Below are 20,341 nucleotides of genomic sequence, written 5' to 3' on the forward strand. Positions count from 1 at the left end.
CCTCTAATCCAGACACTCCCCAGGTACAACCCCCCCAAACCAGACACTCCCCAGGTACAACCCCCCTATAATCCAGACACTCCCCAGGTACAACCCCCCTATAATCCAGACACTCCCCAGGTACAACCCCCCTATAATTCAGACACTCCCCAGGTACAACCCCCCCTCTAATCCAGACACTCCCCAGGTACAACGCCCCCCCGTCTAATCCTGACACTCCCCAGGTACAACACCCCCTCTAATCCAGACACTCCCCAGGTAAAAACCCCACCCTATAATCCAGACACTCCCCAGGTACAACCCCGCACCCCCTCTAATCCAGACACTCCCCAGGTACAACCCCGCCCCCCTCTAATCCAGACACTCCCCAGGTACAACCCCACCCCCCTCTAATCCAGACACTCCCCAGGTACAACCCCGCCCCCCTCTAATCCAGACACTCCCAGGTACAACACCCCCTCTAATCCAGACACTCCCCAGGTACAAACCCCACCCTATAATCCAGACACTCCCCAGGTACAACCCCGCCCCCCCTCTAATCCAGACACTCCCCAGGTACAACCCCGCCCCCCTCTAATCCAGACACTCCCCAGGTACAACCCCGCCCCCCTCTAATCCAGACACTCCCCAGGTACAACCCCGCCCCCCTCTAATCCAGACACTCCCCAGGTACAACCCCCCAAACCAGACACTCCCCAGGTATAACCCCCCTATAATCCAGACACTCCCCAGGTACAACCCCCCTATAATTCAGACACTCCCCAGGTACAACACCCCCTCTAATCCAGACACTCCCCAGGTACAACCCACCGCCCTCTAATCCAGACACTCCCCAGGTACAACCCACTGCCCTCTAATCCAGACACTCCCCAGGTACAACCCACCTCCCCTCCAATCCAGACACTCCCCAGGTACAACCCCCCACTACTCCAATCCAGACACTCCCCAGGTACAAACCCCCTCACCTCTAATCCAGACACTGCCCAGGTACAAACACGCCCCCTCTAATCCAGACACTCCCCAGGTACAACCCCCCCTCCCTCCTCCAATCCAGACACTCCCCAGGTACAACGACCCCTCCAATTCAGACCCTCCCCAGGTACAACGACCCCTCCAATCCAGACCCTCCCCAGGTACAACCCCCCCCTCCTCACAGATCCAGACATTCCCCAGGTACAACCCCAAACCCCCAATCCAGACATTCCCCAGGTACAACCCCACCCCCCTCTAATCCAGACACTCCCCAGGTACAACCCCCCCAAACCAGACACTCCCCAGGTACAACCCCCCTATAATCCAGACACGCCCCAGGTACAACGCCCCCCCCCTCTAATCCAGACACTCCCCAGGTACAACCCCCCTCTAATCCAGACACTCCCCAGGTACAACGCCCCCCCCTCTAATCCAGACACTCCCCAGGTACAACGCCCCCCCCTCTAATCCAGACACTCCCCAGGTACAACACCCCCTCTAATCCAGACACTCCCCAGGTACAAACCCCACCCTATAATCCAGACACTCCCCAGGTACAACCCCCCGCTACTCCAATCCAGAGACTCCACAGTTACAAACCCCCTACCCTCTAATCCAGACACTCCCCAGGTACAAACACAGCCCCCTCTAATCCAGACACTCCGCAGGTACAACCCCCCTCCCCTCCCCTCTAATCCAAACACTCCCCAGGTACAACCCCCCCTCTAATCCAGACACTCCCCAGCTACAAACACCCCCCCGCCTCTAATCCAGACACTCCCCAGGTACAACACACCTCTCTAATCCAGACACTCCCCAGGTACAATCCTCCCCTCTAATCCAGACACTCCCCAGGTACAATCCCCCCCTCTAATCCAGACACTCCCCAGGTACAACACCTCCAATCCAGACACTCACCAGGTACAACACCCCCGCACCCCGCCATTTCAAACACTCCCCAGGTACAACACCCCTTCTGATCCAGACACTCCCCAGGTACAACACCCCCTCTAATCCAGACATTCCCCAAAACAACACCCCCTCTAATCCAGACATTCCCCAGTTACAACACCCCCTCTAAACCAGACACTCTCCAGGTTCAACCCCCCGCTCTAATTCAGACACTCCCCAGGTACAACTCCCCTCCCTCCAATCCAGCCACTCCCCAGGTACAACTCCCCTCCCTCCAATCCAGACACTCCTCAGGTACAACTCCCCTCCCTCCAATCCAGACACTCCCCAGGTACAACTCCCCTCCCTCCAATCCAGACATTCCCCAGGTACAACTCCCCTCCCTCCAATCCAGAAACTCCCCAGGTACAACAGCCCCAATCCAGACACTCCCCAGGTACAACCACACCCCCCTCCAATCCAGACACTCCCCAGGTACAACCCCCCCTCCCTCCTCCAATCCAGACACTCCCCAGGTACAACGACCCCTCCAATTCAGACCCTCCCCAGGTACAACGACCCCTCCAATCCAGACCCTCCCCAGGTACAACCCCCCCCTCCTCACCAATCCAGACATTCCCCAGGTACAACCCCCCCCCCCCAATCCAGACATTCCCCAGGTACAACCCCACCCCCCTTTAATCCAGACACTCCCCAGGTACAAACCCTTCAAATCAGACACTCCCCAGGTACAACCCCCCTATAATTCAGACACTCCCCAGGTACAACCCCCCCTCTAATCCAGACACTCCCCAGGTACAACGCCCCCCCTCTAATCCAGACACTCCCCAGGTACAACACCCCCTCTAATCCAGACACTCCCCAGCTAAAAACACCCCCCCACCTCTAATCCAGACACTCCCCAGGTACAACGCCCACCCTTATCCAGACACTCCCCAGGTACAACCACGCCCCCCCCCTCTAATCCAGACCCTCCCCAGGTACAACCCCGCCCCCCTCTAATCCAGACACTCCCCAGGTACAACCCCGCCCCCCTCTAATCCAGACACTCCCCAGGTACAACCCCCCCAAACCAGACACTCCCCAGGTACAACCCCCCTATAATCCAGACACTCCCCAGGTACAACACCCCTATAATCCAGACACTCCCCAGGTACAACACCCCTATAATCCAGACACTCCCCAGGTACAACCCCCCTATAATCCAGACACTCCCCAGGTACAACGCCCCCCCCCTCTAATCCAGACACTCCCCAGGTACAACGCCCCCCCCCCTCTAATCCAGACACTCCCCAGGTACAACGCCCCCCCGCCTCTAATCCAGACACTCCCCAGGTACAACCCACCGCCCTCTAATCCAGACACTCCCCAGGTACAACCCACTGCCCTCTAATCCAGACACTCCCCAGGTACAACCCCACTCCCCTCTAATCCAGACACTCCCCAGGTACAATCCCACTCCCCTCTAATCCAGACACTCCCCAGGTACAATCCCATTCCCCTCTAATCCAGACACACCCGAGGTACAATCCCACTCCCCTCTAATCCAGACACTCCCCAGGTACAACACCCCCTCTAATCCAGACACTCCCCAGGTACAACCCACCGCCCTCTAATCCAGACACTCCCCAGGTACAACCCCACTCCCCTCTAATCCAGACACTCCCCAGGTAGAACACCCACCCCTCTAATCCAGACACTCCCCAGGTACAAACACCACCCCCTCTAATCCAAAAACTCCCCAGGTACAACCCCCCACTAATCCAGACACTCCCCAGGTACAAACACCCCCCCACCTCTAATCCAGACACTCCCCAGGTACAACACACCTCTCTAATCCAGACACTACCCAGGTACAACCCCCCCTCCCTCCTCCAATCCAGTCACTCCCCAGGTACAACGACCCTTCCAATTCAGACCCTCCCCAGGTACAACGACCCCTCCAATCCAGACCCTCCCCAGGTACAACCCCCGCCTCCTCACCAATCCAGACATTCCCCAGGTACAACTCCAACCCCCCAATCCAGACATTCCCCAGGTACAACCCCACCCCCCTCTAATCCAGACACTCCCCAGGTACAACCCCACCCCCCTCTAATCCAGACACGCCGCAGGTACAACCCCCCCAAACCAGACACTCCCCAGGTACAACCCCCCTATAATCCAGACACTCCCCAGGTACAACCCCCCTATAATCCAGACACTCCCCAGGTACAACCCCCCTATAATCCAGACACTCCCCAGGTACAACCCCCCCTCTAATCCAGACACTCCCCAGGTACAACGCCCCCCCCGTCTAATCCAGACACTCCCCAGGTACAACACCCCCTCTAATCCAGACACTCCCCAGGTACAAACCCCACCCTATAATCCAGACACTCCCCAGGTACAACCCCGCACCCCCTCTAATCCAGACACTCCCCAGGTACAACCCCACCCCCCCTCTAATCCAGACACTCCCCAGGTACAACCCCGCCCCCCTCTAATCCAGACACTCCCCAGGTACAACCCCGCCCCCCTCTAATCCAGACACTCCCCAGGTACAACCCCGCCCCACTCTAATCAGACACTCCCCAGGTACAACCCCCCAAACCAGACACTCCCCAGGTATAACCCCCCTATAATCCAGACACTCCCCAGGTACAACCCCCCTATAATTCAGACACTCCCCAGGTACAACACCCCCTCTAATCCAGACACTCCCCAGGTACAACCCACCGCCCTCTAATCCAGACACTCCCCAGGTACAACCCACTGCCCTCTAATCCAGACACTCCCCAGGTACAACCCACCTCCCCTCCAATCCAGACACTCCCCAGGTACAACCCCCCACTACTCCAATCCAGACACTCCCCAGGTACAAACCCCCTCACCTCTAATCCAGACACTGCCCAGGTACAAACACGCCCCCTCTAATCCAGACACTCCCCAGGTACAACCCCCCCTCCCTCCTCCAATCCAGACACTCCCCAGGTACAACGACCCCTCCAATTCAGACCCTCCCCAGGTACAACGACCCCTCCAATCCAGACCCTCCCCAGGTACAACCCCCCCCCTCCTCACCAATCCAGACATTCCCCAGGTACAACCCCAACCCCCCAATCCAGACATTCCCCAGGTACAACCCCACCCCCCTCTAATCCAGACACTCCCCAGGTACAAACCCACCCCCCTCTAATCCAGACACTCCCCAGGTACAACCCCCCCAAACCAGACACTCCCCAGGTACAACCCCCCTATAATCCAGACACTCCCCAGGTACAACCCCCCTATAATCCAGACACTCCCCAGGTACAACCCCCCTATAATTCAGACACTCCCCAGGTACAACCCACCCTCTAATCCAGACACTCCGCAGGTACAACGCCCCCCCCTCTAATCCAGACACTCCCCAGGTACAACACCCCCTCTAATCCAGACACTCCCCAGGTACAACCCCGCACCCCCTCTAATCCAGACACTACCCAGGTACAACCCCGCCCCCCCTCTAATCCAGACACTACCCAGGTACAACCCCGCCCCCCCCTCTAATCCAGACACTCCCCAGGTACAACCCCGCCCCCCTCTAATCCAGACACTCCCCAGGTACAACCCCGCCCCCCTCTAATCCAGACACTCCCCAGGTACAACCCCGCCCCCTCTAATCCAGACACTCCCCAGGTACAACCCCACCCCCCTCTAATCCAGACACTCCCCAGGTACAACCCCGCCCCCCTCTAATCCAGACACACTCCAGGTACAACCCCCCCCCCCCGCCCAGTCCAGACACACCCCAGGTACACCCCACCCTTCCAATCAAGACAGTCCAGAGGTACAACACCCGCCCTCCAATCCAGTGAGCCCCGAGGTACAACCCCTCTCTAATCCAGACACTCTCCAGGTACAATCCACCCTCTAATCCAGACACACCCCAGGTACAACCCCCCCTCTAATCCAGACACTCCCCAGGTACAACCCCCACCCTATAATCCAGACACTCCCCAGGTACAACCCCACACCCCCTCTAATCCAGACACTCCCCAGGTATAACCCCGCCCCCCCCCTCCAATCCAGACACTCCCCAGGTACAACCCCACCCCCCTCTAATCCAGACACTCCCGAGGTACAACCCCCCACTAATCCAGACACTCCCCAGCCACAAACACCCCCCCACCTCTAATCCAGACACTCCCCAGGTACAACCCCACCCCCCTCTAATCCAGACACTCCCCAGGTACAACCCCGCCCCCCTCTAATCCAGACACTCCCCAGGTACAACCCCGCCCCCCTCTAATTCAGACACTCCCCAGGTACAACCCCCCCTCTAATCCAGACACTCCCCAGGTACAACGCCCCCCGACTCTAATCCAGACACTCCCCAGGTACAACACCAACTCTAATCCAGACACTCCCCAGGTACAACCCCCACCCTATAATCCAGACACTCCCCAAGTACAACCCCGCCCCCCCCCTCTAATCCAGACACTCCCCAGGTACAACCCCACCCCCCTCTAATCCAGACACTCCCCAGGTACAACCCCACCCCCCTCTAATCCAGACACTCCCCAGGTACAACCCCACCCCCCTCTAATCCAGACACTCCCCAGGTACAACACCCCCAAACCAGACACTCCCCAGGTACAACGCCCCCCCCTCTAATCCAGACACTCCCCAGGTACAACCCACCGCCCTCTAATTCAGACACTTCCCAGGTACAACCCACCGCCCTCTAATCCAGACACTCCCCAGGTACAACCCCACTCCCCTCTAATCCAGACACACCCGAGGTACAATCCCACCCCCCTCTAATCCAGACACTCCCCAGGTACAACCCCCCTATAATTCAGACACTCCCCAGGTACAACGCCCCCCCCTCTAATCCAGACACTCCCCAGGTACAACCCACCGCCCTCTAATTCAGACACTTCCCAGGTACAACCCACCGCCCTCTAATCCAGACACTCCCCAGGTACAACCCCACTCCCCTCTAATCCAGACACTCCCCAGGTACAATCCCACTCCCCTCTAATCCAGACACACCCCAGGTACAACCCCACTCCCCTCTAATCCAGACACTCCCCAGGTACAACCCCACTCCCCTCTAATCCAGACACACCCCAGGTACAACCCCCCGCCCCTCTAATCCAGACACTCCCCAGGTACAATCACCCCCCCCTCTAATCCAAAAACTCCCCAGGTACAACCCCCAACTAATCCAGACACTCCCCAGCTACAAACACGCCCCCACCTCTAATCAAGACACTCCCCAGGTACAACACACCTCTCTAATCCAGACACTCCCCAGGTACAACGCCCACCCTTATCCAGACACTCCCCAGGTACAACTCCCCCCCCCTCCAATCCAGACACTCCCCAGGTACAACCCCCCTCCCCTCCAATCCAGACACTCCCCAGGTATAACCCCCCGCTACTCCAATCCAGAGACTCCACAGTTACAAACCCCCTACCCTCTAATCCAGACACTCCCCAGGTACAAACACAGCCCCCTCTAATCCAGACACTCCGCAGGTACAACCCCCCTCCCCTCCCCTCTAATCCAAACACTCCCCAGGTACAACCCCCCCTCTAATCCAGACACTCCCCAGCTACAAACACCCCCCCGCCTCTAATCCAGACACTCCCCAGGTACAACACCCCTCTCTAATCCAGACACTCCCCAGGTACAATCCCCCCCTCTAATCCAGACACTCCCCAGGTACAATCCCCCCCTCTAATCCAGACACTCCCCAGGTACAACACCTCCAATCCAGACACTCACCAGGTACAACACCCCCCCACCCCGCCATTTCAGACACTCCCCAGGTACAACACCCCTTCTGATCCAGACACTCCCCAGGTACAACACCCCCTCTAATCCAGACATTCCCCAAAACAACACCCCCTCTAATCCAGACATTCCCCAAAACAACACCCCCTCTAATCCAGACATTCCCCAGTTACAACACCCCCTCTAAACCAGACACTCTCCAGGTTCAACCCCCCGCTCTAATTCAGACACTCCCCAGGTACAACTCCCCTCCCTCCAATCCAGCCACTCCCCAGGTACAACTCCCCTCCCTCCAATCCAGCCACTCCTCAGGTACAACTCCCCTCCCTCCAATCCAGACACTCCCCAGGTACAACTCCCCTCCCTCCAATCCAGACACTCCCCAGGTACAACTCCCCTCCCTCCAATCCAGACACTCCCCAGGTACAACTCCCCTCCCTCCAATCCAGAAACTCCCCAGGTACAACAGCCCCAATCCAGACACTCCCCAGGTACAACCACACCCCCCTCCAATCCAGACACTCCCCAGGTACAACCCCCCCTCCCTCCTCCAATCCAGACACTCCCCAGGTACAACGACCCCTCCAATTCAGACCCTCCCCAGGTACAACGACCCCTCCAATCCAGACCCTCCCCAGGTACAACCCCACCCCCCTCTAATCCAGACACTCCCCAGGTACAACCCCGCCCCCCTCTAATCCAGACACTCCCCAGGTACAACCCCGCCCCCCTCTAATCCAGACACTCCCCAGGTACAACCCCCCCTCTAATCCAGACACTCCCCAGGTACAACGCCCCCCCACTCTAATCCAGACACTCCCCAGGTACAACCCCCACCCTATAATCCAGACACTCCCCAAGTACAACCCCGCCCCCCCCCTCTAATCCAGACACTCCCCAGGTACAACCCCACCCCCCTCTAATCCAGACACTCCCCAGGTACAACCCCACCCCCTTCTAATCCAGACACTCCCCAGGTACAACACCTCCTCTAATCCAGACACTCCCCAGGTACAACGCCCCCCCTCTAATCCAGACACTCCCCAGGTACAACCCACCGCCCTCTAATTCAGACACTTCCCAGGTACAACCCACCGCCCTCTAATCCAGACACTCCCCAGGTACAACCCCACTCCCCTCTAATCCAGACACTCCCCAGGTACAATCCCACTCCCCTCTAATCCAGACACTCCCCAGGTACAACCCCACTCCCCTCTAATCCAGACACTCCCCAGGTACAACCCCACTCCCCTCTAATCCAGACACTCCCCAGGTACAACCCCACTCCCCTCTAATCCAGACATACCCCAGGTACAACCCCCCGCCCCTCTAATCCAGACACTCCCCAGGTACAATCACCCCCCCTCTAATCCAAAAACTCCCCAGGTACAACCCCCAACAAATCCAGACACTCCCCAGCTACAAACACGCCCCCACCTCTAATCAAGACACTCCCCAGGTACAACACACCTCTCTAATCCAGACACTCCCCAGGTACAACGCCCACCCTTATCCAGACACTCCCCAGGTACAACCCCCCCCCCCAATCCAGACATTCCCCAGGTACAACCCCACCCCCCTTTAATCCAGACACTCCCCAGGTACAAACCCTTCAAATCAGACACTCCCCAGGTACAACCCCCCTATAATTCAGACACTCCCCAGGTACAACGCCCCCCCTCTAATCCAGACACTCCCCAGGTACAACACCCCCTCTAATCCAGACACTCCCCAGCTACAAACACCCCCCCACCTCTAATCCAGACACTCCCCAGGTACAACGCCCACCCTTATCCAGACACTCCCCAGGTACAACCACACCCCCCCCCTCTAATCCAGACCCTCCCCAGGTACAACCCCGCCCCCCTCTAATCCAGACACTCCCCAGGTACAACCCCACCCCCCTCTAATCCAGACACTCCCCAGGTACAACCCCCCCAAACCAGACACTCCCCAGGTACAACCCCCCTATAATCCAGACACGCCCCAGGTACAACGCCCCCCCCCTCTAATCCAGACACTCCCCAGGTACAACGCCCCCCCGCCTCTAATCCAGACACTCCCCAGGTACAACCCACCGCCCTCTAATCCAGACACTCCCCAGGTACAACCCACTGCCCTCTAATCCAGACACTCCCCAGGTACAACCCCACTCCCCTCTAATCCAGACACTCCCCAGGTACAATCCCACTCCCCTCTAATCCAGACACTCCCCAGGTACAATCCCATTCCCCTCTAATCCAGACACACCCGAGGTACAATCCCACTCCCCTCTAATCCAGACACACCCGAGGTACAACCCCCCCCCCTCTAATCCAGACACTCCCCAGGTACAACACCCCCTCTAATCCAGACACTCCCCAGGTACAACCCACCGCCCTCTAATCCAGACACTCCCCAGGTACAACCCCACTCCCCTCTAAACCAGACACTCCCCAGGTAGAACCCCACTCCCCTCTAATCCAGACACACCCCAGGTAAAACCCCCCCCCTCCAATCCAGACACTCCCCAGGTACAATCCCCCTCCCCTCCAATCCAGACACTCCACAGGTAGAACACCCACCCCTCTAATCCAGACACTCCCCAGGTACAAACACCACCCCCTCTAATCCAAAAACTCCCCAGGTACAACCCCCCACTAATCCAGACACTCCCCAGCTACAAACACCCCCCCACCTCTAATCCAGACACTCCCCAGGTACAACACACCTCTCTAATCCAGACACTACCCAGGTACAACCCCGCCTCCCTCCTCCAATCCAGACACTCCCCAGGTACAACGACCCCTCCAATTCAGTCCCTCCCCAGGTACAACGACCCCTCCAATCCAGACCCTCCCCAGGTACAACCCCCGCCTCCTCACCAATCCAGACATTCCCCAGGTACAACTCCAACCCCCCAATCCAGACATTCCCCAGGTACAACTCCAACCCCCCTCTAATCCAGACACTCCCCAGGTACAACCCCACCCCCCTATAATCCAGACACTCCCCAGGTACAACCCCCCTATAATCCAGACACTCCCCAGGTACAACCCCCCTATAATTCAGACACTCCCCAGGTACAACCCCCCCTCTAATCCAGACACTCCCCAGGTACAACGCCCCCCCGTCTAATCCAGACACTCCCCAGGTACAACACCCCCTCTAATCCAGACACTCCCCGGGTACAAACCCCACCCTATAATCCAGACACTCCCCAGGTACAACCCCGCACCCCCTCTAATCCAGACACTCCCCAGGTACAACCCCACCCCCCTCTAATCCAGACACTCCCCAGGTACAACCCCACCCCCCTCTAATCCAGACACTCCCCAGGTACAACCCCACCCCCCTCTAATCCAGACACTCCCCAGGTACAACACCCCCAAACCAGACACTCCCCAGGTACAACCCCCCTATAATCCAGACACTCCCCAGGTACAACACCTCCTCTAATCCAGACACTCCCCAGGTACAACGCCCCCCCCTCTAATCCACACACTCCCCAGGTACAACCCACCGCCCTCTAATTCAGACACTTCCCAGGTACAACCCACCGCCCTCTAATCCAGACACTCCCCAGGTACAACCCCACTCCCCTCTAATCCAGACACTCCCCAGGTACAATCCCACTCCCCTCTAATCCAGACACACCCCAGGTACAACCCCACTCCCCTCTAATCCAGACACTCCCCAGGTACAACCCCACTCCCCTCTAATCCAGACACACCCCAGGTACAACCCCCCGCCCCTCTAATCCAGACACTCCCCAGGTACAATCACCCCCCCCTCTAATCCAAAAACTCCCCAGGTACAACCCCCAACTAATCCAGACACTCCCCAGCTACAAACACGCCCCACCTCTAATCAAGACACTCCCCAGGTACAACACACCTCTCTAATCCAGACACTCCCCAGGTACAACGCCCACCCTTATCCAGACACTCCCCAGGTACAACTCCCCCCCCCTCCAATCCAGACACTCCCCAGGTACAACCCCCCTCCCCTCCAATCCAGACACTCCCCAGGTATAACCCCCCGCTACTCCAATCCAGAGACTCCACAGTTACAAACCCCCTACCCTCTAATCCAGACACTCCCCAGGTACAAACACAGCCCCCTCTAATCCAGACACTCCGCAGGTACAACCCCCCTCCCCTCCCCTCTAATCCAAACACTCCCCAGGTACAACCCCCCCTCTAATCCAGACACTCCCCAGCTACAAACACCCCCCCCGCCTCTAATCCAGACACTCCCCAGGTACAACACACCTCTCTAATCCAGACACTCCCCAGGTACAATCCCCCCCTCTAATCCAGACACTCCCCAGGTACAATCCCCCCCTCTAATCCAGACACTCCCCAGGTACAACACCTCCAATCCAGACACTCACCAGGTACAACACCCCCCCACCCCGCCATTTCAGACACTCCCCAGGTACAACACCCCTTCTGATCCAGACACTCCCCAGGTACAACACCCCCTCTAATCCAGACATTCCCCAAAACAACACCCCCTCTAATCCAGACATTCCCCAAAACAACACCCCCTCTAATCCAGACATTCCCCAGTTACAACACCACCTCTAAACCAGACACTCTCCAGGTTCAACCCCCCGCTCTAATTCAGACACTCCCCAGGTACAACCCCCCCCTGCAATCCAGACACTCCCCAGGTACAACTCCCCTCCCTCCAATCCAGCCACTCCCCAGGTACAACTCCCCTCCCTCCAATCCAGACACTCCTCAGGTACAACTCCCCTCCCTCCAATCCAGACACTCCCCAGGTACAACTCCCCTCCCTCCAATCCAGACACTCCCCAGGTACAACTCCCCTCCCTCCAATCCAGACACTCCCCAGGTACAACAGCCCCAATCCAGACACTCCCCAGGTACAACCACACCCCCCTCCAATCCAGACACTCCCCAGGTACAACCCCCCCTCCCTCCTCCAATCCAGACACTCCCCAGGTACAACGACCCCTCCAATTCAGACCCTCCCCAGGTACAACGACCCCTCCAATCCAGACCCTCCCCAGGTACAACCCCACCCCCCTCTAATCCAGACACTCCCCAGGTACAACCCCGCCCCCCTCTAATCCAGACACTCCCCAGGTACAACCCCGCCCCCCTCTAATCCAGACACTCCCCAGGTACAACCCCCCCTCTAATCCAGACACTCCCCAGGTACAACGCCCCCCCACTCTAATCCAGACACTCCCCAGGTACAACACCAACTCTAATCCAGACACTCCCCAGGTACAACCCCCACCCTATAATCCAGACACTCCCCAAGTACAACCCCGCCCCCCCCTCTAATCCAGACACTCCCCAGGTACAACCCCACCCCCCTCTAATCCAGACACTCCCCAGGTACAACCCCACCCCCCTCTAATCCAGACACTCCCCAGGTACAACACCTCCTCTAATCCAGACACTCCCCAGGTACAACGCCCCCCCCTCTAATCCAGACACTCCCCAGGTACAACCCACCGCCCTCTAATTCAGACACTTCCCAGGTACAACCCACCGCCCTCTAATCCAGACACTCCCCAGGTACAACCCCACTCCCCTCTAATCCAGACACTCCCCAGGTACAATCCCACTCCCCTCTAATCCAGACACTCCCCAGGTACAACCCCACTCCCCTCTAATCCAGACACTCCCCAGGTACAACCCCACTCCCCTCTAATCCAGACACTCCCCAGGTACAACCCCACTCCCCTCTAATCCAGACACACCCCAGGTACAACCCCCCGCCCCTCTAATCCAGACACTCCCCAGGTACAACCCCCAACTAATCCAGACACTCCCCAGCTACAAACACGCCCCCACCTCTAATCAAGACACTCCCCAGGTACAACACACCTCTCTAATCCAGACACTCCCCAGGTACAACGCCCACCCTTATCCAGACACTCCCCAGGTACAACCCCCCCCCCCCAATCCAGACATTCCCCAGGTACAACCCCACCCCCCTTTAATCCAGACACTCCCCAGGTACAAACCCTTCAAATCAGACACTCCCCAGGTACAACCCCCCTATAATTCAGACACTCCCCAGGTACAACCCCCCCTCTAATCCAGACACTCCCCAGGTACAACGCCCCCCCTCTAATCCAGACACTCCCCAGGTACAACACCCCCTCTAATCCAGACACTCCCCAGCTACAAACACCCCCCCACCTCTAATCCAGACACTCCCCAGGTACAACGCCCACCCTTATCCAGACACTCCCCAGGTACAACCACGCCCCCCCCTCTAATCCAGACCCTCCCCAGGTACAACCCCGTCCCCCTCTAATCTAGACACTCCCCAGGTACAACCCCACCCCCCTCTAATCCAGACACTCCCCAGGTACAACCCCCCCAAACCAGACACTCCCCAGGTACAACCCCCCTATAATCCAGACACTCCCCAGGTACAACGCCCCCACCCTCTAATCCAGACACTCCCCAGCTAAAAACACCCCCCCACCTCTAATCCAGACACTCCCCAGGTACAACCCACCGCCCTCTAATCCAGACACTCCCCAGGTACAACCCACTGCCCTCTAATCCAGACACTCCCCAGGTACAACCCCACTCCCCTCTAATCCAGACACTCCCCAGGTACAATCCCACTCCACTCTAATCCAGACACTCCCCAGGTACAATCCCATTCCCCTCTAATCCAGACACACCCGAGGTACAATCCCACTCCCCTCTAATCCAGACACACCCGAGGTACAACCCCCCCCCTCTAATCCAGACACTCCCCAGGTACAACACCCCCTCTAATCCAGACACTCCCCAGGTACAACACACCGCCCTCTAATCCAGACACTCCCCAGGTACAACCCACTGCCCTCTAATCCAGACACTCCCCAGGTACAACCCCACTCCCCTCTAATCCAGACACTCCCCAGGTACAATCCCACTCCCCTCTAATCCAGACACTCCCCAGGTACAATCCCATTCCCCTCTAATCCAGACACACCCGAGGTACAATCCCACTCCCCTCTAATCCAGACACACCCGAGGTACAACCCCCCCCCTCTAATCCAGACACTCCCCAGGTACAACACCCCCTCTAATCCAGACACTCCCCAGGTACAACCCACCGCCCTCTAATCCAGACACTCCCCAGGTACAACCCCACTCCCCTCTAATCCAGACACTCCCCAGGTAGAAATCCACTCCCCTCTAATCCAGACACACCCCAGGTAAAACCCCCCCCCCTCCAATCCAGACACTCCCCAGGTACAATCCCCCTCCCCTCCAATCCAGACACTCCACAGGTAGAACACCCACCCCTCTAATCCAGACACTCCCCAGGTACAAACACCACCCCCTCTAATCCAAAAACTCCCCAGGTACAACCCCCCACTAATCCAGACATTCCCCAGCTACAAACACCCCCCCACCTCTAATCCAGACACTCCCCAGGTACAACACACCTCTCTAATCCAGACACTACCCAGGTACAACACCCCCTCCCTCCTCCAATCCAGACACTCCCCAGGTACAACGACCCCTCCAATTCAGACCCTCCCCAGGTACAACGACCCCTCCAATCCAGACCCTCCCCAGGTACAACCCCCGCCTCCTCACCAATCCAGACATTCCCCAGGTACAACTCCAACCCCCCAATCCAGACATTCCCCAGGTACAACTCCAACCCCCCTCTAATCCAGACACTCCCCAGGTACAACCCCACCCCCCTATAATCCAGACACTCCCCAGGTACAACCCCCCCTCTAATCCAGACACTCCCCAGGTACAACGCCCCCCCGTCTAATCCAGACACTCCCCAGGTACAACACCCCCTCTAATCCAGACACTCCCCAGGTACAAACCCCACCCTATAATCCAGACACTCCCCAGGTACAACCCCGCACCCCCTCTAATCCAGACACTCCCCAGGTACAACCCCGCCCCCCCTCTAATCCAGACACTCCCCAGGTACAACCCCGCCCCCCTCTAATCCAGACACTCCCCAGGTACAACCCCGCCCCCCTCTAATCCAGACACTCCCCAGCTACAACCCCGCCCCCCTCTAATCCAGACACTCCCCAGGTACAACCCCCCCAAACCAGACACTCCCCAGGTATAACCCCCCTATAATCCAGACACTCCCCAGGTACAACCCCCCTATAATTCAGACACTCCCCAGTTACAACACCCCCTCTAATCCAGACACTCCCCAGGTACAACCCACCGCCCTCTAATCCAGACACTCCCCAGGTACAACCCACTGCCCTCTAATCCAGACACTCCCCAGGTACAACCCACCTCCCCTCCAATCCAGACACTCCCCAGGTACAAACCCCCTCACCTCTAATCCAGACACTGCCCAGGTACAAACACGCCCCCTCTAATCCAGACACTCCCCAGGTACAACCCCCCCTCCCTCCTCCAATCCAGACACTCCCCAGGTACAACGACCCCTCCAATTCAGACCCTCCCCAGGTACAACGACCCCTCCAATCCAGACCCTCCCCAGGTACAACCCCCCCCTCCTCACCAATCCAGACATTCCCCAGGTACAACCCCAACCCCCCAATCCAGACATTCCCCAGGTACAACCCCACCCCCCTCTAAGTCCAGACACTCCCCAGGTACAAACCCACCCCCCTCTAATCCAGACACTCCCCAGGTACAACCCCCCCAAACCAGACACTCCCCAGGTACAACCCCCCTATAATGCAGACACTCCCCAGGTACAACCCCCCTATAATTCAGACACTCCCCAGGTACAACCCACCCTCTAATCCAGACACTCCGCAGGTACAACGCCCCCCCCTCTAATCCAGACACTCCCCAGGTACAACACCCCCTCTAATCCAGACACTCCCCAGGTACAACCCCACACCCCCTCTAATCCAGACACTCCCCAGGTACAACCCCGCACCCCCTCTAATCCAGACACTACCCAGGTACAACCCCGCCCCCCTCTAATCCAGACACTACCCAGGTACAACCCCGCCCCCCCTCTAATCCAGACACTCCCCAGGTACAACCCCACCCCCCTCTAATCCAGACACGCCCCAGGTACAACCCCGCCCCCCTCTAATCCAGACACTCCCCAGGTACAACCCCGCCCCCCTCTAATCCAGACACTCCCCAGGTACAACCCCACCCCCCTCTAATCCAGACACTCCCCAGGTACAACCCCGCCCCCCTCTAATCCAGACACACTCCAGGTACAACCCCCCCCCCCGCCCAGTCCAGACACACCCCAGGTACACCCCACCCTTCCAATCAAGACAGTCCAGAGGTACAACACCCGCCCTCCAATCCAGTGAGCCCCGAGGTACAACCCCTCTCTAATCCAGACACTCTCCAGGTACAATCCACCCTCTAATCCAGACACTCCCCAGGTACAACCCCCCCTCTAATCCAGACACTCCCCAGGTACAACCCCCACCCTATAATCCAGACACTCCCTAGGTACAACCCCACACCCCCTCTAATCCAGACACTCCCCAGGTATAACCCCGCCCCCCCCTCTAATCCAGACACTCCCCAGGTACAACCCCACCCCCCTCTAATCCAGACACCCCCGAGGTACAACCCCCCACTAATCCAGACACTCCCCAGCCACAAACACCCCCCCACCTCTAATCCAGACACTCCCCAGGTACAACCCCACCCCCCTCTAATCCAGACACTCCCCAGTACAACCCCGCCCCCCTCTAATCCAGACACTCCCCAGGTACAACCCCGCCCCCCTCTAATTCAGACACTCCCCAGGTACAACCCCCCCTCTAATCCAGACACTCCCCAGGTACAACGCACCCCCACTCTAATCCAGACACTCCCCAGGTACAACACCAACTCTAATCCAGACACTCCCCAGGTACAACCCCCACCCTATAATCCAGACACTCCCCAAGTACAACCCCGCCCCCCCCCTCTAATCCAGACACTCCCCAGGTACAACCCCACCCCCCTCTAATCCAGACACTCCCCAGGTACAACCCCACCCCCCTCTAATCCAGACACTCCCCAGGTACAACAGCCCCAAACCAGACGCTCCCCAGGTACAACCCCGCTATAATCCAGACACTCCCCAGGTACAACCCCCCTATAATTCAGACACTCCCCAGGTACAACACCTCCTCTAATCCAGACACTCCCCAGGTACAACGCCCCCCCCTCTAATCCACACACTCCCCAGGTACAACCCACCGCCCTCTAATCCAGACACTCCCCAGGTACAACCCCACTCCCCTCTAATCCAGACACTCCCCAGGTACAATCCCACTCCCCTCTAATCCAGACACACCCCAGGTACAACCCCACTCCCCTCTAATCCAGACACTCCCCAGGTACAACCCCACTCCCCTCTAATCCAGACCCACCCCAGGTACAACCCCCCGCCCCTCTAATCCAGACACTCCCCAGGTACAATCACCCCCCCCTCTAATCCAAAAACTCCCCAGGTACAACCCCCAACTAATCCAGACACTCCCCAGCTACAAACACGCCCCCACCTCTAATCAAGACACTCCCCAGGTACAACACACCTCTCTAATCCAGACACTCCCCAGGTACAACGCCCACCCTTATCCAGACACTCCCCAGGTACAACTCCCCCCCCCTCCAATCCAGACACTCCCCAGGTACAACCCCCCTCCCCTCCAATCCAGACACTCCCCAGGTATAACCCCCCGCTACTCCAATCCAGAGACTCCACAGTTACAAACCCCCTACCCTCTAATCCAGACACTCCCCAGGTACAAACACAGCCCCCTCTAATCCAGACACTCCGCAGGTACAACCCCCCTCCCCTCCCCTCTAATCCAAACACTCCCCAGGTACAACCCCCCCTCTAATCCAGACACTCCCCAGCTACAAACACCCCCCCGCCTCTAATCCAGACACTCCCCAGGTACAACACACCTCTCTAATCCAGACACTCCCCAGGTACAATCCCCCCCTCTAATCCAGACACTCCCCAGGTACAATCCCCCCCTCTAATCCAGACACTCCCCAGGTACAACACCTCCAATCCAGACACTCACCAGGTACAACACCCCCCCACCCCGCCATTTCAGACACTCCCCAGGTACGACACCCCTTCTGATCCAGACACTCCCCAGGTACAACACCCCCTCTAATCCAGACATTCCCCAAAACAACACCCCCTCTAATCCAGACATTCCCCAAAACAACACCCCCTCTAATCCAGACATTCCCCAAAACAACACCCCCTCTAATCCAGACATTCCCCAGTTACAACACCCCCTCTAAACCAGACACTCTCCAGGTTCAACCCCCCGCTCTAATTCAGACACTCCCCAGGTACAACCCCCCCCTCCAATCCAGACACTCCCCAGGTACAACTCCCCTCCCTCCAATCCAGCCACTCCCCAGGTACAACTCCCCTCCCTCCAATCCAGACACTCCTCAGGTACAACTCCCCTCCCTCCAATCCAGACACTCCCCAGGTACAACTCCCCTCCCTCCAATCCAGACACTCCCCAGGTACAACTCCCCTCCCTCCAATCCAGACACTCCCCAGGTACAACTCCCCTCCCTCCAATCCAGAAACTCCCCAGGTACAACAGCCCCAATCCAGACACTCCCCAGGTACAACCACACCCCCCTCCAATCCAGACACTCCCCAGCTACAACCCCCCCTCCCTCCTCCAATCCAGACACTCCCCAGGTACAACGACCCCTCCAATTCAGACCCTCCCCAGGTACAACGACCCCTCCAATCCAGACCCTCCCCAGGTACAACCCCCCCCCCCCTCACCAATCCAGACATTCCCCAGGTACAACCCCCCCCCCCCCAATCCAGACATTCCCCAGGTACAACCCCACCCCCCTTTAATCCAGACACTCCCCAGGTACAACCCCCCCAAATCAGACACTCCCCAGGTACAACCCCCCTATAATTCAGACACTCCCCAGGTACAACCCCCCCTCTAATCCAGACACTCCCCAGGTACAACGCCCCCCCTCTAATCCAGACACTCCCCAGGTACAACGCCCCCCCTCTAATCCAGACACTCCCCAGGTACAACACCCCCTCTAATCCAGACACTCCCCAGCTACAAACACCCCCCCACCTCTAATCCAGACACTCCTCAGGTACAACGCCCACCCTTATCCAGACACTCCCCAGGTACAACCACGCTCCCCCCTCTAATCCAGACCCTCCCCAGGTACAACCCCGCCCCCCCTCTAATCCAGACACTCCCCAGGTACAACCCCCCCAAACCAGACACTCCCCAGGTACAACCCCCCTATAATCCAGACACTCCCCAGGTACAACCCCCCTATAATCCAGACACTCCCCAGGTACAACGCCCCCCCGCCTCTAATCCAGACACTCCCCAGGTACAACGCCCCCCCGCCTCTAATCCAGACACTCCCCAGGTACAACGCCCCCCCCCTCTAATCCAGACACTCCCCAGGTACAACGCCCCCCCGCCTCTAATCCAGACACTCCCCAGGTACAACCCACCGCCCTCTAATCCAGACACTCCCCAGGTACAACCCACTGCCCTCTAATCCAGACACTCCCCAGGTACAACCCCACTCCCCTCTAATCCAGACACTCCCCAGGTACAATCCCACTCCCCTCTAATCCAGACACACCCGAGGTACAATCCCACTCCCCTCTAATCCAGACACACCCGAGGTACAACCCCCCCCCCCCCCCCCCCCCAATCCAGGCATTCCCCAGGTACAACCCCCCCCACCAATCCAGACA

The 20,341-nt window shown here is 58.2% G+C and overlaps 1 protein-coding gene across 4 annotated transcripts in view; it reads right to left on the reverse strand.

Annotated features, from left to right (window-relative positions):
- Positions 1-20,341, reverse strand: part of dram2b (DNA-damage regulated autophagy modulator 2b) — a 138,945-nt gene that overhangs the window by 39,701 nt on the left and 78,903 nt on the right. The gene's annotated exons all lie outside the window — the stretch shown is intronic.

Source organism: Carcharodon carcharias, chromosome 9, assembly GCF_017639515.1.
Source record: "Carcharodon carcharias isolate sCarCar2 chromosome 9, sCarCar2.pri, whole genome shotgun sequence".
Taxonomy (NCBI): Eukaryota; Metazoa; Chordata; class Chondrichthyes; order Lamniformes; family Lamnidae; genus Carcharodon; species Carcharodon carcharias.